We start from the raw sequence: 8,600 nt of genomic DNA, 5'->3' as shown, positions 1-8,600 counted from the left end.
CTTCCGTAAATATTACAGAGAGAGTAAGTAGCGCACAGATCCATAACGAGACTTGTTTGGATATGTTAATGATATTAACTGTTGGAGAAATCAAGAAGTTGGAGGCAATCTATCTATTACCAGCTAGGAAAATGAATAAGAAAATGTAGTAGATGTATACAATGGAATACCATATAGTCTACAAATAGCAACATAGATAGATCATCAAAATACAGGGTTTGGGTGAAAAAAAAACCTTATACAGAACGAAATCTAAATTCAAATACTATTTTATAAATTAAAAAATATGCTGTTTACATACGCTATATGAAACTTTTTTAAAGGACACATACACATCCAAGAATATATTATACATTAAGCATACTGCAGTGTCTGTGGAGAACATGATAGGGAAATGTGGGTGGAGAAAGAGGATGAAGGGTAGGGGAGAAACAAAAAAGAAATAAATACAACAAAAGAGCCCTATAGCCATAGATAATCACAGAGAGCCTCTAAAATGGCTCTCGGCGACCTCTGCCCCTGTGACTTCCATCTTGCTCACTGTCTCTTGCTGCCCTGCTGTCTCGCTCTACGGGAAACCAGCTACCATGTTGTGAGCTGCCCAGTGCAGAGGCTCACATAGCAAAGAACGGAGGGAAGCCCAGCCAACAACCAGTGAGGCACTGAGGCCCTCATTCCAACAGTCCAGAGGAACTGAATCCTGCCAACAACTATGCGTGGGAGACTGGAAGAGGATCCTCCCCCAGTTGAGCCTTGAGATGACTACAGCCCTGATAACCTTGATTATAGCCTGTGAAAGACCCCAAATCAGAAGCACCCAGCCAAATCAGGGCCAGACCCTGACCAAATAAACTGTACCAAATATTTGTTTTAAGCCACTAAATTTTGGGATAATTTGCCATGAAGCAATGCAGCTATGAACAAAAGTACACAAGTAGCTCAAGACCGGGCATCTGAGGTCCAAAAGAAAAAGAAAAACACATCCGTGAAAAAACTAAAGAGTAACTCTCTGGAGTCAGTGATAATATTTCATCTTGATAAAAGCTCCATGGCCTGGGACCATGGCTCTCTGTTACTTACTATCTGCAGCACCCAGAACCATGCTTGGCACATAGCAGATACTTAATAAATCTTTAAATGAATGAATACTGCCAAGTTCTGTCTTAACTACTAAGATTTCTTGCCTTTGTTCAGTTCCTGACCCTCAGCGCTCTCAGTCTTTGATCTACTCATCCCTACTAGAGCTGCATGACTGCTTCTGCCCTGAAACTGCACGTGACACTATAATGACCACTAGTGACATCCAGTCTAGGCAACAGTGTTAGAAGAGGACAGCCGGGGCCAGCTGCTGGTACTGCAGCTTACACAGTGGTTATGGAGGGGCTGGGATATTTTCTCTCTCTCCCTCTTAACAGACTTTCTCTTGATCTTTCTTCCTTTCCCCCATTAAGAAAAGAAAATCTAAGTTAAGTTGTTACTTATATATAGGTGGTCCTCATTTTTTTCTTTTCTTTTTTTTTTTTTTGAGGACCATGACTTAATGGCCCAAAACTCACAGAAGTCATTCCAGGCCCTCTTTGAAGGTTCTATGTTATGAATACTACTTTCTAGACAGATAAAATTCCTTAGAAGCCAACAAATTGACTTTTTCTAACAAACAAAAATGTAAAGTCAATCCAAGGCCACATTAATAAATGACCTGAAAAATTCTTGGTTAGCAAAGAAACAACCTGTTTACTGAAAAAAGTATTAAAATACTCTTAGTTGACCAAATGTTAAGACAAAAATAATGTTTCCTATTTCTTTAGCAGTCTCTAAGCAAAAGATATTGTTCTTCTCAAATGAATGTCAACACTAACTTTATGAGATTATCCAACTTTCAAGAATATATCCTTTCATTGCTAAAATTACACTGAGGAGGACAGAAACTGTGTCTATCTAGCACTATATCTGGCAATATAAAGCAAGCTCTTGTTTTATAAAAATTATTAAAGACAAATAACCAAGGGTAGTGATACCTGCTTTATCTCACAGCAAGCTTTTCCTTTACATTATTCTATCAGAACCACCCTTGGCTTACATGGCTTGAGTATTTATGACTGAGCTAATGATTTAATTCATTTTTTAAAAAATAAGTAAGATGCGCTATGAAATTTTCATTCAGGTAACGAAGTTCATTTTTTTTTTAATTAAACACTAAAAACTCAATATTACAGCAAAATTCTAGCAAACTTAGTATTGGATATGGTGTGGTATCTCCACAAAGAGACACAAATAGTGTCTCTTTCTCCCCTAGGATTAGGAAAAAGAAGTAATCAGACACTGAAAAAGAACAGGCAATAGATCTAAATATCTGAATTCTAAGAGTCCTATCCTCTCCCAAAACAAATATGGGGCCTTCTCTTATCCACAGAATGTTCATGTCTATCCCAAAAAGCAATCATAATGCTAATTTACAGTCAGTCCCTGATGACTATGAATAAGCACAATAAATGAGTGACCCAGGACCAATTACAGCATGAAATACATTAAGTATGATAAATATTTAAGCATGAGAAAGTTATATTTTTATAAAAAGGGCACCAAAAAGCAACTTACTCAGGAAAAAAGCAAACATATATCATATATCTATTTAATAAACTATCTTTCCATTTACCCCAAACAACACAAAAATGAGTGACTATAACAATTAAAATGTAATTTAAAAGCTATATTCAAGCCACAGCAATAAACATCACAAAATCTATTTAATATGTTATCAATACTAACCATTTTGATTTGATACACTTTTTAATCAAATAGCTAAAAAACAAAACAAAACCAAACCCACAAACCAAAAAACAAAAACCCAAACCATTGCTGTAAAAACAAATTCAACAATGTTGTTATGCAGTAAATTCTACAAGATTCTACAGTCCTTAGTATTTGTCAGAATTGTGATATCAGTGTCAAAATAAAACGCAGAATCCATTGTAGACTGCATAGTATGTCTAGTATTCAATCTATAAAAGGTTAAAAGCTTCTTGAATAACCAATGACATAAAGGAGCTTTCTATAGGTTTTTATAGTCTAGGAAGACTGGAAAGTTGATGGGCACTACTTTTTTTCTAAGGCATGATACAAGTTATTAATATCAATACAAGAAAAATAATTTTGCCACTATTTCGAAAAAAACAGGGCTGCATATTGAGACATTTAGGCCTATGTGAACATTGCAAGAATCTTTCTTGAAACGTTAGTGTTCTGTAATTGTGACTATGTAGTGAAGATCTATCGCAAACATTCTAAAACATTAGGAATGTCTTCAGAAGTAATTAAGATTTGATTTCAAAGAGGAAGACAAATTTGTGCTTTCAAGAGAGAAGAGTGCAACACTATGTTGATGGAAGTTAGTAACTGATATAAAAGCGGCACTTGTCAGTTAAAAAACTACTTTTGATTCAATAAGGGCTTGAGATTACCCACTATAAGGCACTTACAGATCCACGTTTATCTGTAACTTCGTAACCATATAATACTTTATGAAATAAATATTTCGAGGGATAAATTTTCTAAAAGGTACCAACTCTCAACAAAAAGGGCCATAAGCTTCCCAGAGGACGCCCGGCTCCGTAATAAACTAAGTAAGAAAAAACATCCTCAACAATATCACACCTACCTAATAGAGAGTTTTTCAGGGGTGAGGGTTTCGGGGGCGGGAGCGTGGACAGATTCCGGAGAGGATCGGTCAAAAGGAGAATAAAAACATGTTCTCTTGGCTAGAAACTCCTCTAAAGTCACAGGCCTAGAGACAGGATTGGCAGGAACCCTCAGAAGTCCCCGGCGGGACAGGATTCCTTAAATAAGGGAACTGTCACCTGAGCCACAGGTGTCAACGACAAAGACCTAAGACCTCGGGCCAGGCACGGGCAGGCTCAAGGCAGGATGCGCAGCGGTCTCGCAGCGAAGGCCCCCGAGTCCCTCGCCGACCCGGCCAACGGGGTCGAAGAATCCACACTGCACCAGAAGAGAGAACGACTCACCTGTGGAGGCCGAAGCTACTCGGAAACCGCCCACCGCCAGGTGGAGGGGCCGGGCCGAGCGAGGCTCCGGACGAGGAACGAGGGCCCTGCCCAGCCCCAACCACCCCGCGCTGCTGGTTCCACCGGCACCAGACCCCGGCGATGCTTCGGCTAATCAAGAATTTGAAGAAGCCACACTGTAAAAGAAGAAATGACTTTTCTCTACTGCCTCTTCCGGTGCCGGGGTGGCCTCGGCGACTCCGGCGCACGCGGGGCGACGCCCCGGGAACGAGGACGCCGGACGGCGTGCGCGCGCCGGACGCGGGCTGGGCGGGGCCGACGGAGGCGGGGCTGGACCGGCGCGCCTGCGCATTCCGCGTCCCCTTCGCTGCCGACAGGCGGTAGAGTCCGGGTGAGGACCTGAACCAGTACCACCTCGGGTACCTCCATATCTCTTTCGAGATGCTTCCTCAGTCTTCTTCCCATTTAATTTTCACCATATTTCTCAGAAGTAAGGAAGTCAGAGTGTCTATTTTACAGGTGAGTGTCAAAGGTAAAACAATTCGTTTATGACAAATCCTGTTTTAGGACCAAATATTCAGAATTTGACTGAGGCGCTTGTCGCGACATAACGAATAAAAGAGAGTGGACAAACAAAGATGTTAGGACACCCTGCTGGTGGAATTTTATTCTCTTGATTTTTTTTGGTCAACGTTTTTATACAACCAGATAACAAATAAAATTTTGATGTTCCACGATTTATAGACACATACTCAACAGTACTACGCTTTCCCCAATATCTCCATCCTGTACCTTCATCTATAGAAAGAATAGAGACATTTAAGATACGTTTTCCTTTAGGAGTGCATGGTAATTAAAATTCTAATTTTAAAGCATCCGTTAATTTAACACAGACTTAGGTAAAGTCACTTCGAAGGTAACACATCTATTTAATCTGCAACTACTATGTGCCAGACACTGTTGTAGGCATTGGGTATACAGTGGTTAACAAAATAGAATATTTCATGAAGTTTAAAGTCTTGTAAAATTCTCAACCAAGTAAAAAATATTTTTGCTGCGGTGGATATGAACTCTATTGTAATGGAGCACAGGACACTATCTTTTTGAAATAGAAAACCGATTCAGTGAGGCACCAATTATCCTAGTTAAGCTGAATTTTCATCTTTTATGTGAGTGCAAAAGGTATGTTAAATTATAAAGCCAATTTATAGTTCTAAGACGTCTCAAAGGACAAAATGAGTGCATTCCATTTATATGAAATTCTAGAACAGGCAAAACTAAGCTGTAGTAACAGCTAATCAGAGGTCGCATTGAAGAGTGGGGGGAGGGAAGAGAGACTGCAAAGAGGCATGAAGAAATAGCCCAGATTTCAATTAGGGTAGTGATTAAACAGGTGTATATGTTTATTAAAACTAATTGAATGTTACACATAAAATGGATGCATTTCACTGTACATAAATTACACCTCAATGGAGTTGATTTTTAAAGTAAAAATCTTCAAAAGTGTGGCTTACATTCACTAGTATTTCTTTGTTAGTTGTGCTAGTAGTCAGCCTATGCTATAGTAACACTTCACTCAGAGAGGTTTCAAACAATAGGATTTTTTTCTCATTTACTCTGTATAATCATATCAGAGTAGATGCAGGCACTTGGACCCGAGGCAGTGGAGAAAAGTCATTTCTTCTTTTACAGTGTGGCTTCTACAACCATCACCCTTCTAAAATAATTGTTCCAAACTGGGACTCAAAATTGGAGATTATTTTTCCTGGTGAATGGTCAGATTAATTTGGCAGGATCATAAGACACATGAAGGGAAGTTATGGAAAAAGAGGTAGAAAGGTAGGTGCTAGTGAAGAGTTTAAACTTTATTCAGTAGGCAAAAAGGAGCCACTGAAAGTTTTCAAATGAAGGCAAATAGCAAATGGAAGTGAATTTGGCAGTTGTGAGTAGGAAGGTTTGGAGCGGGGAGAGAACAGATTGAGAGAACTGTTGCAAGAGGTGTTGTGACCTCTGGAATTACACAGAAAGGAATGTCATAAAGACCACCTCTTGACATTATGTATTTTTTGTCTCCTTTGTCCCAGTAGGTAAATTTAAAGAAATTAGATACTTCTTCCATTTGGCTAGAGCAATGTCTGGCATATTGTAGGCATTGATTAGATATTTGTAGAATAAATAAATACATTAAATCGCTTTAAAAAGAGTTTACAAAAAATTAATTTAAAAAATAATAAAAAATAAAAAGAGGTTACAGCTCTATTGGCTGAAAACCCACTCCTCTGTTGGGGCATTCTCGGTCTTTTATTTCTTTTATCTTTTCACCTCCCAAATTCCACAGGGCTGCAGCCTTCCTTAGTGTGGCCCATCTCCTTCTAAAATATACCTTTAATAAATCTTTTTATAAATTTTAAAAAAAATTGAAATCACTTTAAAAAGAATCTGAAGACCCTTTTTACATTTCATCAGAGAAATATAAAAGGACTTTTAAGACCAGTTCATTAATTTCACTCACCTGGTCAGTTGCATCTGGCCGTCCTCCATACTTCAAAAAGATGAGCTATCTCTTATGGTCTCAACCTTACAGAGTATAAGACCAGAAAATTCTAATCACAAGTAAGAATCTGCTGAATTTTTGGATCATGTCACAATATTTGGAGTAACAGCCTGGGACAGATCCCCGGTATTGTTCACCAATATATACACATTCTTCCTCAGTAGTAGCTTCCAACACAGACCTGCTACTTCCAGATTGCTGAATGTACAAGGAAAAGATCACACCCATGAAATCGATGCACCACAATTGCATGACTTCCAGCCCACCTGACACGTATTTTTCTGCATATTCCACCTCAGTTCTCTTACTCCTAACATGTTATTTTAAACTTCTACTACTTTTTCCTCAAGCCAGCCCCCTACCCCTTTCTGCTGTCTCCAACTTGAGAGAAAATAGCTCTCAGACTGAAATTCCCTCAAATTGCTCGTGAAAGCAGAGACTGCCATCTGTCCACCAAATACTCATTTTCCTAACTGACAGAACGTAGCGTGATGAAACTGGGTCCCCTGGGATAAGAACTATATTTTCCAGACTCTCACACAGCTAGATGTGGCCATGGATCTAACTTCTGGGCAGTGGAAGTGTTGTGTAGAACATTTAGGAAGGCACCTTAAAGGGAGAGGCCATGAAAATCCATCCCCCACCATCTCGTTTCACCAGGTTAGACCAGAGAAAAGATGGAGAGAGTATACACAGCCAACTGCTGATCATAGTGACCTTTAGGATAAAAGCCTTATGATACGGATAGCAGAATTGAACAGATGAGGTGTGGGCTGACATCATGGAGATGCCATACCAGCTGTGAACTGCCAACTCCAGACATTCTAAGCCATGGTTGTTTTCGGTTTTATATGCAGCTGAACTTAATCCCAATACTCTTACCCTGAAATTTACAAATGTTTCTACTTCACACTTGCCCTTTGGTTTTTGCTTCCTGTCTCAATGAAAGTGTTTCTTTTTCTAAGTCCAGTTCCTACACTTGAACTTCTCACAATCTGACAATTTGTCTTTAATCAACAAAAATTTCCTTTTGGGTATTTCTTATATGTTCTATTTTCTTGTTGGGATTCCCTATCTTTACATTTGTTACATTTTTCTTTACGTCACATAGTTTTAATAGTCATTGTAATATCTTTGTAATATATTTTTAACATCTAATTCTAGATGTTTAACATCTAATTCTAGATGTTAAAAATATATTACAAAGATATTACAATGACTATTAACATCTAATTCTAGATGTTAATCTAGATGTTAAAAATAGGATCTTAGGGTCGCCCTCCACTGATTGTAATCTCTCTTCTGACTAGGTCTTATTTTTATATTTCTTTGCATGTCGGGTAATTTTGGAGTATATCCTGGATATTGGATATGTTATGTTATACTCTGGATTCTGTGATATGCCTCTGGAGTTCGTTAAGCAGGCAATTAACTTAACTCTGTTAAGCAGCATCTCACATGCCAGTTTAGTTCTATTCTTCTTATACAGATGCTTGGATTCCTCCCCACAAATGTGTGGTTCATGACTCAGCTAGAGACTTGGGCCTCTTTCAGTTAAGATATGAAAACGAGATACTCATTTAGTGTCATTTTTCTCTTCCAAGAGTTGACTTTCATCCAGAATCTGCCTGCTCTTGGCTCCACTGTAGTATCTTTAGTAGTTATTTTTCTTGTATTTTTCCCAGATGGTTGCCATACGTGATAAAAGTCAATCCATTAGGAGCTTCCTTGATCAAACTAGAAGCAGAGTCGAGTTATCTTTTAAGGTAGACCATTCGGGTGATAGGTTAAACAGTAAATTCGAAGGACCAGAATGAAGTCAAAGACTCCCTTTAGAAAGTTATTACAATAATTCAGGGAAGAGCTGATGAGGGAATCAACCAAATTAGTAACAATGGGGATGAAGATGATGCATTAGAGAAAAACATACACGGTACAGTAACTGAATTTCATGATTGATTGCATGGGAGGTGGTCAAAGTACAAATTATACACTGTATACACTGTATCAGAATATAGGTTATA

At 38.7% G+C, this 8,600-nt stretch overlaps 1 protein-coding gene and 1 long non-coding RNA gene across 3 annotated transcripts in view; one reads left to right on the top strand and one right to left on the bottom strand.

Annotated features, from left to right (window-relative positions):
* Positions 1-4,308, bottom strand: part of KATNA1 (katanin catalytic subunit A1) — a 27,764-nt gene extending 23,456 nt beyond the window's left edge. Inside the window, exon 1 of the mRNA XM_006915331.3 lies at positions 4,023-4,308. The gene's annotated coding sequence lies outside the window, so the exon portion shown is untranslated. The remainder of the gene's footprint in view (positions 1-4,022) is intronic.
* An 82-nt stretch (positions 4,309-4,390) lies between these two features.
* Positions 4,391-8,600, top strand: part of LOC112482563 — a 17,280-nt gene continuing 13,070 nt past the window's right edge. For both annotated transcript variants that reach the window (XR_003047349.1, XR_003047348.1), the window contains exon 1: positions 4,391-4,541. This is a non-coding gene — a long non-coding RNA (uncharacterized LOC112482563). The remainder of the gene's footprint in view (positions 4,542-8,600) is intronic.

Source organism: Pteropus alecto, unplaced genomic scaffold (genome assembly GCF_000325575.1).
Source record: "Pteropus alecto unplaced genomic scaffold, ASM32557v1 scaffold185, whole genome shotgun sequence".
In the NCBI taxonomy this organism is placed as follows: Eukaryota; Metazoa; Chordata; class Mammalia; order Chiroptera; family Pteropodidae; genus Pteropus; species Pteropus alecto.
This window is presented reverse-complemented; position numbering and strand designations above follow the sequence as displayed.